The 12,920-nt window shown below is 39.6% G+C and overlaps 1 long non-coding RNA gene across 2 annotated transcripts in view; it reads left to right on the forward strand.

Annotated features, from left to right (window-relative positions):
- The window catches only part of LOC126077079 (uncharacterized), a 128,753-nt gene that overhangs the window by 48,597 nt on the left and 67,236 nt on the right, over nucleotides 1-12,920 (forward strand). The window lies entirely within an intron of this gene.

Consider the following 12,920-nt stretch of genomic DNA (forward strand, 5'->3'; position numbering starts at 1 on the left):
AACAAGCGGCCATCTAAGATGCATCAATTGGTCTCAACCCACCTGGATCAAAGGAGAATGAAGAACACCAAGGTCACACGATAACTATGAGCCCGAGAGACAGAAAGGGCCACATGAACCAGGGACTTACATCATCTTGGGACCAGAAGAACTAGATGGTGCCTGGCCACAACCAATGACTGCCCTGACAGGGAGCACAACAGAGAACCCCTGAGGGAGCTGGAGAACAGTGGGATGCAGACCCCAAATTCTGATAAAAAGGCCAGACTTAATGGTCTGACTGAGATTAGAAGAATCCCAGTGGTCACGGTCCCCAAACCTTCTGTTGGTCCAGGACAGGAACCATTCCCCAAGACAGCTCATCAGACATGGAAGGGACTGGACAGTGGGTTGGAGAGAGATGGTGATGAAGAGTGAGCTACTTGTATCAGGTGGACACTTTAGACTGTGATGGCATCTCTTGTCTGGAGGGGAGATGGGAGGGTAGAGAGGGTTAGAAACTGGCAAAACCGCCACGAAAGGAGAGACTGGAAGGAGGGAGCATGCTGACTCAGGGGGAGAGTAAGTGGGAGTATGGAGTAAGGTATATATAAGCTTATATGTGACAGACTGACTTGATTTGTAAACTTTCACTTAAAGCACAATAAAAATTATTTAAAAAAAAAACAAAAAACTGAACTTCCAAAGCCTATGTAGTTAATTCAAGATGACGCATGAAGAAATATTCTTTATAACTCAATGTAATTCCCAAAAGAGTAACTACAATTTTTTTTTTCTGTTTTCAGTCAAGGATTTGTTCTGGAACTTATTCATATTTCAGGCTTTGCATAACTCTCTTATTTTCTTTTTGTGATTAAACTCTCCTCCCCCACAACAAACACATCCCACACAAACCAAACCAAGAATTTAATAACTAGCAGAAGAAAAGTCGCAAACTGTAAGGAAGTTTGTGTAAAGGATTGAGAAAAATACTAAACCAGGATTTAGGGCACTGAGAATCTGGGCTTACACTGTCCGATATGATAGCTAGTACACAGAAAAAAAAAAAAAAAAAAAAAACACAGAGCACCTACTTAAATTAAATAAATAAATAACTCAGTTCCTCAGTCACACTAGCGACAATTTAGATGCTCAATAGTCACATGTATCTAGTGTTTACTGTATAGGACAGTGCAGATTTATAAGTTATTTCCATTATTGCAATAAATTCTACCAGTGTTGTTCTAGACTAGTGATTCTCAAACTTTTTGTTTTCAAGACACTTTTAAACTCTTAAAAATTATCAGGGATCCCAAAGAGCTTTATTTCCCACAAGGATTATAATCATTGATACTTACCATATTAGAAATTAAAACTGAGAAAAATTTGATTTCATTGTATGTTTGTACCACATTTTGCTTATCCATTTGTCCCTTGATGGACAGGTTGTTTCCACCTTCTGGTTATTGTGAATATGGCTGCAATGAACACTGGTGTACAGATGTCTGTTGGAATCATTGCCCTCAAGGAATGGGATTACTAGGTCATATACTAATTCTATGATTAATTTTTGAGGAACTACCACACTGTTTTCAATGGCTATACTAGTCTGCACTGAAGATAAGGAAATCTCCAAAACTATTGCACTGAGATAATCTTTAAACTTTAAACCTTACACCAAAACTATCCTGTGAAGTCTTCTTTGAACCAAAAAGTAGTTTATTAGTAAACTATTTGTGCCTTAAGCATTGTGCTCTTTAAAAAAATTATCTATGCAGGATCGAATTGACAATGGCAACACAAAAGTTTAGATGGGAAGCTTAGGGGCAGTAAGTTTAAGATAACGGTGGTGGAGTAATTTGGAAAAGGATAGCAAGAATGGTAGCAAGCCTTGAAGAATGTAATCAGTGTCACTGAATTGTACATGTAGAATTTTTTGAAATGGTGAGTCTTTGGATATGTATATTTTCACTAAAATTAAAAAAAATACAAAATTGAGAAGAATTCTAAAACACCAATTCATATTCCATTTGCAATTAGAGAAATTCTGCCATCATGCGTTATATACCAGTAGCTGTTAAGTCAATAATGACTCGTGGAGACCCCATGTGTTTCCTAGTGGGACAACACTCCGTAGGGTTTTCATAGCTGTGACCTTTCAGAAGCAGATCGCCAGGCCTTTATTCCAAGGCAACTCTGAGTGGGTTTGAACTGCCAACTTTTTAGTTAGTAGCCAATCACTTAGCATTTGCAACATCCAGGCACTCCTACGCATTATAACCTGTTGCCGTGGAGTTGATTCTGACTCATAGCAACACTATAGGACAGAGTAGAGCTGCCCCCTGAGGCTTTCAAGGAGTGGCTGGTGGATTCAAACTGCTGACCTTTTGCTTAGCAACCATGCTCTTAACCACTGCACCACCAGAACTCATTTTATTTTACTTTGAGGAACATTTAAAATCCAATAGGATATTGTTCTTTAATTGGACAAAACAAGCACCATGGGCATTTAGGAGAAAATGAGATGAGAACTCGTTAGTGACAAAGTAGGACACACTAATGGTTTTCAAAGTGTAGTTCAGGCACCCCTGAGGGACTTGGAGGCATTTTTAGGATGTCTGTCAAGTCAAAACATTTCCACAATACTAAGAAGTTGTTTGCCTTTTTTACTCTGACTCTCTCGAGAGCGCCCTGTGGAGTTTCCCAGAGAGCCAGAGTCTATACCCATTGGTCTATACCGTACCTTATTACCAACTATTTCTAATCTCATTTTCTCCTTAATGCCCGTGGTGCATATTTTGTCCAATTAAAAAACAATGTTCTACTGAATTTTCAGTAGCTCTTTACCAAAGCCAGGCGTTGTTGAGTAAGCAAATGAAGAATCTTGCACCCAGACACTACATCTGACTAAACTGAGGCTGAACAGTCTTTTATGGTAAATACAGTATCCATGGTTTGAAGTTAGTGAGACTCAGAGATTTCTCTGCCTTGGTCCCAGTAGATTTTTCTAAAATGTGAATGAAAATCACAATGGTTCATGCTGAACAGCCTCAGACAACAGCTTGATATTTATACTTAGAACCCCTCCAATATCATTTGTGTTCACCATGGCATCCTTTTAAGGAGCCCTGGTGGCACAATGGTTAAAGTGATCAAGTGCTAACTGAAAGGTCTGTGTTTGAAAACCATTGATGATTCCACAGGAGAAAGATGTGGCAGTCTGCTTCTGTACAGATTTACAGCCTTGGAAACCGTATGGGGTTCTATGAGTCAGAATCGATTTGAAGGAAGTGGGTGGGTATGGCATCCTTTGAAAGGAAAAGAACTCTTAAAAGATCATTATTCATCACAAATAGTAAATTTCTGAAAATATGAAAGTCCTGAATTTGATCTATACACCATAAAAATTAGTTCAGAATGTTTGTTTTTTGACTAAGTGGTTACAAGTCCTTAGTATGAAAACATTTCACAATGCTATACCACATGTTGAAACTTTAAACACCCTTTTTCTGTTGACGTACTATTCCTAAAAGAAAGCAATCATTGAGTAAAATTGAGTTGCTGATAAGCACATTTTAATAGTTTAAGCATAATAAGCTTTGCAAAGAGGTTCAAAGTAAAAAATAAATGGCTCTTTTCTGGGAATTTATAAATACCCATTCTGGTACAGATCTGAATTTGGTCAATTTAATGATAAAAACTCAAGAAAGATTCCACAGATCTCATCAAAATCTGCGATCCAGGTTACCTCTTGCTAGGATGCCTTTTTATGTATGTGCAGGCTGTTTCAGACTTGTGAGAAAATGTGACCCTGATACCCCCCAGCATGTTTTGTCCTTTTCAAAATGGGCTACTGAGAGCTTGACATAACTAACCATGATGAACCTATAAATCTTTCTCCTTCTTCTGCCTGCCTCCTCCTTCTCTACCTTTATTAATGACTTTGTTTCCATCTAATGTTAATGACTTTGTTCTTTGTTTTAATCTGATTCAAATAACTTTGTTTTGTTCTGTCCAACCACCTGGGACTTACAACCCCCCACAGGGAAATTGGGGCCCAGGTGTCTGATATGTATATCTTTAGTCTGATAAAGAGATATCTGGCATGTATCTCTTTAGTTTGATGAAGAGTTTTTGTCACTATCTTGTAATGAATAACTTCTCCGGCCATGCCATCTGCAGGCTACAAAGATGCTTCTAAGCCTTATGAAATTCTGTATAAGCTCTAATGTAAAATTGCTCTTTGGAACTCCATAGAGACAGCCTGTGTTGCTGACAGGTCCCCACTGTTATATATGTCTCCTAATAAACTTTCTCACTCTTTCTGACTTGAAGTTCATTCTATTGGCTCGGCTGCTCCAGGGCACAGGCCCTAATTGGGCAACAAGAACAAGATAAGAAAGGCAGAACTTCTGCTCCAGGGGTAAAAAGTTGTCCTAGCTTGGTAAAACACATCATCAAGGGAAAGTGTTGCTTTGTGTCTTCTGAAAAATTTTTGCTAGTCATTTGCAAGAGAAACCCTGTGCCGTCAAGTCCATTCCAACTCACTTCTTCAATAGTGCTTTACTTATCAGGGGCCTCTTCCCTTTCCATATAAAGTTAATGATTAGTTTTTCTGTCTTTTTAAAGAATGCTGTTGGTATTTGGATCGGGATTCCCTTGTATTTGTAGATTGCTTTGGGTAAAAGTGACATTTTCATGATGTTAAGCCTACTTATCCATGAGCATGGTATGTTTTTCCATTTATGTAGATCTCTTGATTTCTTGCAATAGTATTTTGTAGTTTTCGTTGTATAGGTCTTTTACATGCCTGGTTAGGTTTATTCCTTAGTATTTTGGGGTTTTTTTAGGGACTATGATAAATGGTATTGTTTTCCTGATTTCCTTTTCATCATTCTTTTTATTGGTGTATAGGGATTCAACTGATTTTTGTACGTTAACCTTACATCCTTCTGCTCTGCTGAATCTATTAGTTCCAGTAGTTTTCTTGTGGAGTCTATTGGATTTTCTATATATAGTATCATATCATCTGCAAATGTGGATAGTTTTACTTCTTCCTTACCAATTTGGATGCCCTTTATTTCTTTTTCTTGCCTTATTGTTCTATCTAGGATTTCCAGCACTATTTTGAATAACAGCCATGACAAAGGGCATCCTGTTCCTGTTGTCAAGGGGAATGTTTTCAGCCTCTCTCCATTAAGAATGATGTTGGCTGTTGGTTTTGTATAGATGCCCTTTATTTTGTTGAGGAATTTCCCTTCTATACCTATCTTATTGAGAGCTTTTATCAGGAATGGGTGTTGGACTGTGTAGAATGCATTTTCTGCATTGATTGAGGTGATTATGTGATTCTTTTATTTACATGGTGGATTACATTGATTGATTTTCTAATGTTGAATAATTCTTGCATACTGGTATGAATCCCACTTGGTTGTGGTGCATTTTTTTCTTTAATATGATGCTGAATTCTGTTGGCTAGAATTTTGTTGAGAATTTTTGCATGTATAGTCATGAGAGGTATTGGTCTGTAATTTTCTTTTTTTTTTTTTTTTTGTGGTGTCTTTGCCTGGTTTTGGTATCAGGGTTATGCTAGCTTCATTGAATGAATTTGGAAGTATCCCCTTCCTTTTCTATGTTCTGAAATAGTTTGAGTAGTACTAGTGTAAGCTCTTCTCTGAAAGTTTGGTAGAATTCTCCATTGAAGCCATCTGGGCCAGGTTTTTTGTTTTTGTTGGGATTTTTTTTTTATTACCTTTTTAATGTCTTCTCTTATTATAATGGGTCTGTTCAGATTTTTAACTTCAGTTTGTGTTAGTTTGGATAGGTAGTGTGTTTCTAGAAATTTGTCCGTTTCCCCTAGGTTTCCAAATTTGTTGGAGCAGGTTTTCATAGTACTCTGTTATTATCCTTTTATTTCAGTTGCATCTGTTGTAATGTCCCCCATTTCATTTCTTATTTGGGTTATTTGAGTCCCCTCCTGTTTTTCTGTTGTCAGTTTGGCCAGTGGTTTGTCGATTTTGTTGATCCTTTCAAAGAACCAACTTTTGGTTTTGTTGGTTCTATCTATTCTTTTTCTATCCTGTATTTCATTTATTTCTGCTCTAATCTTTATTATTTCCTTTCTTCTGGAGGCCATGGGCTTCTTTTGGCCATTTGCTGAAGTTGTGTAGCTAATGTTGTGATTTTGTCCCTGTCTTAGTCATCTAGTGTTGCTATAACAGAAATACAACAAATGGATGGCTTTAACAAAGAGAAATTTATTCTCTCACAGTCTAATAGGTTAAAAGTCACAATTTAGGATGCCTGCTCCAGGGAAGGTTTTCTCTCTCTGTCAGCTCTGGAGGAAGGTCCTTGTCATCAATCTTACTTTCATCAAGGAGATTCTCAGTACAGGAACCTCAGTCCAAAGGACATGTTCTGCTGCCTGCATTGCCTTCTTCGTTGTATGAGGTTCCCCTGCCTCTCTGCTTGCTTCTCTCTTTTATATCTCAAAAGAGATTTGCTTAAGACACTATCTGATCTTGTAGATTTCATCAATATAACTGCTGCTAATTCATCTCATTAACATCATAGTAATAGGATTTACAACACACAGGGAAATCATATCAGATGACCAAATGGCAGACAATCATACAATACTGGGAATCATGACCTAACCAAGTTGACACATAGTTTGGGGGGATACAGTTCAATCCTTTACAGTCCCTTTCTTCTTTTTTTATGTGTGTGTCTATTGCTATAAATTGACCTTTGAGCGCTGCCTTTGCTGTGCCCTGAAAGGCTTTGGTATGATGTGTTTTCATTCTCATTTCCTTCTAGAGATTTTTTTATTCCATCTTTGATTTCTTCTATTACCCAGTGGTTTTTAATCAAGGTGTTACTCAGTTTCCATGTATTTGATATTTTTTCCTTGTTCTTCTTGTTATTAATGTTTACTTTTATGGTGTTGGAAACCCTGGTGGTGTAGTGGTTAAGTGCAACAGCTGCTAACCAAAGGGTCAGCAGTTTGAGTCCACCAGCCTCCCCTTGGAACTCTACGGGGCAGTTCTACTCTGTCCTATAGGGTTGCTGTGAGTCAGATTGACTCGACAGCACTGAGTTTGGTTGGTTTTGGGTTTTTATGGTGTTGTGATCTAAGATACTTCATATTATTTCAGTGTTTTGAGTTTTGTTGAGGGTTGCTTTGTGGCCTAAGACGTGTTCTATTCTGGAGAATCTTTCATGCGCATTGGAAAAGAATGTGTACTTTGCTGCTGTTGGGTAGAGTGTTCTATATATGTCTGTGAGGTCAAGATGATAGATCATGGCCTTTAGATCTTCTGCATCTTTGTTGAGTTTCTTTCTAGATGTTCTGTCCTTTATTGAGAGTGGTGTGTTGAGATCTCCTACTATTATTGTGGAACTGTCAATTTCTCTTTTCAGTGCTGTTAGACTTTGTTTTGTGTATTTTGGAGCCTTGTCATTGGATGCACAGATATTTATTACGGTTATGTCCTCATGATGGATTGTCCCTTTAATCATTATATAGTGCTCTTCTTTGTCCTTTATGATGGATTTTGTTTTAAAGTCCATTTTATCTGACATTAGTATTGCCACTCCTACTCTTTTTTGGTAGCTGTTTACTTGATATATTTTTTCCATCCTTTGATTTTTAATAAACTTATGTCTTTATTTCTAACATGCATCTCTTGTAGACAGCATTTTGATGGGTCCTGTTGTTTTTATCCATTCTGTCACTCTCTGTCTCTTTATGGATGCATGTAGGCCATTTACGTTCAATGTGATTATTGATAGGTGTGAGTTTATCGCTGCCATTTCATAATGCTTATTTTTATGTGTGTGTGTTGCTGACATTTTCTTTGTTCCTCTTACTCTCCTGTGCTGAATTCTTTTTGTTGATTTTTGTTTTTGTAGATTTTTTGTTTACTGAGATTTATGTTTTCTTCTTTACTTTGATGAGTAGGTTTAACTTTCTTTGTGGTTACCTTGAAATTTACCCCTATTTTCCTAATTTTAAACCAGTCTTTTACTACTTCTTATCTCTTTGACTTCCTCTCCATTTGAAAGTTATATACCAACATCGTTTTTTCCCTCTTTTATAGTTCTGACATAGTTGTCATTTATAGATTAACCTCTCTGGTTCCCTGTTGTAAATATTTTTGTTTTGTTTTATCCTTGAGACTTCATTACCTAGGTTGGTATCTGGCTGATATGGTCTTGCATCATAGGTTCAGGCTGTTGTCTGATGTTGGCTCCCTTTAACAGTTCTTGTAATTTTGGTTTGGTATTTATATATTCCTTAATTTCTGTTTATCTGGGAATGACTTAATTTTGCCATCATATTTGAGCAAAAGTTTTGCAGGATATATTATTCTTGGTTGGCAATTTCTTTCTTTCAAGGTTTTATATATGTTATCCTGTTGCCTTCTTGCCTGCATGGTTTCTGCTGGCTAATCACAGCTTATTCTCATTGTTCCCCCTCTGTATGTGACTTTTCATTTTTCTCGAGCTGCTTTAGGATTCTTTGTTTTTGGTTTTACTGAGTGTGATTATCATTATGTCTTGATGATTTTCTTTTGGGATCTATCCTGTATGGGGTTCGTTGAGCTTCTTGGGTGGTCAGCTTTTTATCTTTCATCATATTAGGGAAGTTTTCTGTCAACAATTCTTCAGTGATCCTCTCTGTATTTTCCATTTTCTCCCCCTGTTCTAGAACTCTGATCACTTACAAATTTCACTTTTGATTGTATCCCACGTTATTCTCAGGGTTTCTTCATTTTTTATTTGTTGTTTTCTCTGATTTTTCCTCTATGTGGTATCCAAGGACTTGTCTTCAGTTTCACTGATCCTGTCTTCCATTGTTTCAGACTTGCTCCTCAAACCTTCTATGACACTGTCCATTTCTGGAAACTTATTGTTTATCTTTTGGATTTCTAATTGTTGTTCTTGTATAATTTTTAGTTGTGTGTTTATTTTGACACTTTGTTTTGTATTATTTTCCTGAATTCTTCCATTGTTTTGTCTGTCTTTTCCATGATTTTGCTTATTTTTCCTTATTTTTGTCCTCTTTTTCCATCATCTCTTGGATAGCACTGAGTAGTAGGGTTTTGAATTCCCTATCAGGTAGTTCCAGTGCCTTTCCTTCTACCAGAAAGTCATCTCGTGTTTTATTTTGGATGCCTATTGGAACCATTCTCTCCTTTTTTTTTTTTTTTTTTTAATATGTTTTAATATTGTTTGCTGTCTTTGGGATATTCAGTAATTATTTTCTTCATTTATTGGTTTTAGATTTCTTTGTTTCATCCTGCCTTTTTGTTTTACTTGGTTATGCCTGAGCAGGTGGGCTGGGCATTCTTTGTTGTTTGCTCATCTATGGGCATGGTACTTCTCACCACCTTCTCCAATGGGCAGGGCCAGTTGTTCAACTATGCTGCAGCAGGGCAGGGCCAGTGGAGGTGAGGGGCTGGAAGGTTGGAATTGGTCATTTGCAGCATGCACTGGGGCCGAGAGGGTGGGGCCAGAGGGCAGAGCAGTGCAGGGTCCAGTGATCTGAGCCTGTGCCACTTGTGGGTGCGGTGCTCAGTGCAAGGTGTCAAGAGGGAGGAGAGAATGGGAGGATGTGATGTGTGGCACTAAGTGGGTGTTGGGGAAAAGAGAAAGAAGAGAGGGAAACAGAAGCCAAAACAAGCAAACAACAACAAAAAAAAAGTGCTGTGGGAGCCTGCCATTAAAGTGGCACAGATCCAAGGAAGCTCTGTGCCAGTGGCTTTCTAGCTGGGTGGTGTGGCACAGCCTATCAAGAAAGGGCATATTTGGCACATGCAGCTAGGTGGGCAGAAGAAAGTAAAGGAAGAAAGGGAGAGAGAGGTATGAAACTGGAAAAAAAGAGAGAGAGAGAGAGAGAAACACATACATGGCCAGGTGGTCAGGAGAAACTAAAGGAAGGAAGGTAGAGAGACATGAGAAACCAAGGGGAAAAAAAAAAAGTAAGAAGGAAAAAACAAACCAAAAAAGTGCTCCGTTGGAGCCAACCAGGAGCAGCTCACCAGCCAAGTGGAACTGCACAGGCTGTCAAGAAGGAGTGAAAATGGCACATGGCACCAGGTGTTTGGGAGAAAGAAAGGGAAGGAAAGTAGAGAGTGACAAGGAACCGAGAAAAGAGAAAAAAAAAAATGCTCCAAGGGAGGCCACTGGCATGGCAACATAGAGCAGGGAAGCAGCTCTCCAGCCAAGCAGTGCTGCATAGCCTGTCAAGAGGGAGTGGAGATGGCACACAGTGCTAGGTATTCAGGAGAAAGGAAAGGAAGGAAGGTAGACAGAGACAAGAAATCAAGAAAAGAAAAAAAGAAAGAGAAAAGAAAAAAAAAAATGTCCTGAGGGAGCCCACTCATATGGTGGCATGGACTGGGGAAGGGCCTTCCCAGCCAAGCTGCACTGCACAGCTGACTTATAAGGAATGGAGATAGCACATGGTGCCAGGTGTTCGGGAGAAAGAAAGGAAGGAAGGTAGAGAGAAACAAGAAAGATCAAAGAAAACAAAATGGTCCGAGGGAGCCCACTGGTATGGTGGTGTGGCCTGGGGAAGGGGCTCCCCAGCCAAGCAGCACTGTAGAGCTCATCTAGAAGGGGTGGGGATGGCACATGGTGACAGGTGTTCGGGAGAAAAGAAAGAAAAGAAGGCAGAGACAAGAAACTGAGAAAAGAAAAAAAAAGAAGGGGTTTGGGAGAATGGAAAGAAAGGAAGGTAGAGAGACAAGTAACTGAGAAAAAAAGAAAGAGTACTGAGGGAGCCTACCTGCTTGGTGATGTGCACTGGAGAAGTGGTGCCCCAGCTGAGTGGCACTGCTTAGCCTATCAAGAAGGCATGGAGATGGCAGACAGCATCAGGTGTTCGTAAGAAAGGAAAGGAAGGAAGTGAGAGTGAGAGAAGAAAGAAGAAGCCCAAAAAGCAAAAACGGCAACACAAAAATGGCCCTGAAGGAGCCAGCTGGTGGGGGTGGGGCAAGTCCAAGCGACAAGGAGCTGGCGTTTCCCTGACTGAGGGACCATGGCCCACCAGAAAGGGGCAGAGGCCTTGCAGGGGGAAGAAGGGTAGAGGGTGGGAAAACGTGTATCCCTGGTCACTCGGTGTGCTGTCTTCTGCTGGGAGCTCTGTGAAGCTGCCTTCCCATGGTCCCTGTCCACTGTTCTTGGTGACTAAGGGGTCCAAGATGGTGAATCCATTTCATGTTAGCTGATAGAGGACCTCCACTCAGTAGCGCTCCTCGTTCTCAGGTCTCTGTCAGTTTCTTATTCTATTCAGTGCTTGGATGAGTTCTTTATCCCTTCATTTGATGCTTAGGGTTCCAGGATTGATGCTTGTATCTGTTTTACTTAGTTTTTCGGGTCTTTGATGTGGAGGGATGGCGCCGTGCATCTGTCTATAGCACCATGTTGGCTCCTCCCTCCCTTTTAACTCTTAACCACATCCTGTCTCTCTAACTGGTAATTATAACATATCTTTATGTTACAGAGTTACACAAGCATCCTTCCTCTAAGGCCAGCACCTTTCTCTTGCAAAGATATCAGGTTAAGGTGTAACACAAACTTATTAGACCATCTCCCTCTGCATCATTTCAAACTCCATAGCCCTTCATGTTTCCTATCTTCTTTGGCACGTCTGAGGATCCCTGGTGGAGCAGAGGTTAAACTGCTCCGCTGCTAATCAAAATGGTGGTGATTTGAACCTACCAGCTGCTCCATGGGAGAAAGCTGTGGCAGTCTGCTTCCATAAACATTTGCAGCCTTGGAAACCCTATGGGACAGTTCTACTCTGTCCTATAGGGTCACCATGAGTCAGAATTGACTCGATGGCAGTGGGTTTGATTTGGGCAAGTCTATGCTTTATCATGCTTCTTCTGAGCTTCAGGAATGGGAGCATTACAGCTTGCTACAAGTACAGAGACAGTGTTATTTCCCAGCGTATATGTGCCTCAGAATTGCCTGCTGTAGGGATAGAAAACAGAAGAATTTATTCACCAGCTTCCATTCCCCGATATCCACAGTTGGCACCAGAGTAGTTAACTCCCTTTCATTTAAAGGTCTTCCCCTGCCCCCACCTTCGGTATCAGAGAAGCTCCAGGGCATAAAGTGACAGACCTGCAGTGTAGCTAAGGCAAAGTATTATCAGGTTATGCCACACAAAGCTGTTTACTGCAGGAATGGCTGGAGTAAAAGGTAGACCCACAGGATATGAGAGAGCACACAAGATGTGTTTAATACAATAAGGGAGACTGGCAAAAATTATTTACCAAATCAATAAAATAATTACAAATCATAAGTAGTATAAAAGTCTGTTGACTGTGTGAGATGTTTGTAGAAAAAAAAAAGTGAGCATTCTGGCTGATTTCCTCTGAAGAACGTGTGGTTTATTTGTTTGAACACAGAATGTATATAACAGGATGAGCATAGAGCTGGGAAGGTTTCCTCCAGTTCAATGGCTGTTTGGCAGTCCTTGGAACTCCCTCCTTGATAGCCCTGTACAACTGCCTTTGGTCCCAGTTTGTTGGTCTCTGAGAATGTGGTCAAGCAGGATAAGAGAGAGATGGTTACAGGATGAGTTGACTGTCTCAATACCATCTTGAATGACAACCTTTATCACAGTATTTGTGTTCTAGTACAGAGGCTTGCCTACTTATCAGAGTTAAAGACAGGATGCTAGTTTTTTCTTTTAAGGAGCCAAAAAGAGTGTCTCTTACCCTTTCTTGATATCTGAATTTCGATCCAATCAAGATAAGAAGAAAAAAAAAACTTATATAAGAAAAAATTATTGCCTTTTCTAATAATAAAGTTGATACTAAAGATTATGGTTTATACCTGTGGGAGGTGAATTTACTTATGCTGAGCCTCAGAACTAGGCAAGTGGAGTCCCTGAGTGGCACAAATGGTTAAGGGCAAGGTTA

The sequence above is a fragment of the Elephas maximus genome, chromosome 5 (genome assembly GCF_024166365.1).
Source record: "Elephas maximus indicus isolate mEleMax1 chromosome 5, mEleMax1 primary haplotype, whole genome shotgun sequence".
NCBI classification, from domain to species: Eukaryota; Metazoa; Chordata; class Mammalia; order Proboscidea; family Elephantidae; genus Elephas; species Elephas maximus.